Here is a 511-nt window from a genome sequence, read left to right as displayed (position 1 = left end):
AGATTGTCACGACAAAAATTAGACGCACTTCATGTACAAACTGGACAATCTCTTTCAGAGTATGAGGGTTTCCGACGAGAACTCATCTGTTACATGGGCACTTCATTGTTTTTCAAACTTATTTGGACTCCGGACTTCTTGTGTGTTCAGTATGCATCATTCAAAGCGACATCATCAATTTCCAACATGTTAAGACATCATTTGCTATTTTTCAGTCATTTACCTAATTGTTTAGAGAGCTAAATGACCGTGAAATTGAAAATCACTACAAAATGAACTGTGAAAATGTTGAAACTTGGCATGGTATCATCATTTCACCCGCATAGCATGTGCGAAAGAGTAGAGAGGGTCACGGCAAAAACTGGACGCACTTCGTGTACAAACTGGACAATCTCTTTCGGAGTATCAAGGTTTCGGACGAGAACTCATCTCTTACATGGGCACTTCAATGTTTTTTAAACTTATTTGAACTCCGGACTTATTTTGCATTCAGTATGCAGGATTCAAAGCG

Source organism: Triticum aestivum, chromosome 2A (genome assembly GCF_018294505.1).
Source record: "Triticum aestivum cultivar Chinese Spring chromosome 2A, IWGSC CS RefSeq v2.1, whole genome shotgun sequence".
In the NCBI taxonomy this organism is placed as follows: Eukaryota; Viridiplantae; Streptophyta; class Magnoliopsida; order Poales; family Poaceae; genus Triticum; species Triticum aestivum.
Note: the sequence above shows the minus strand (reverse complement) of the source record.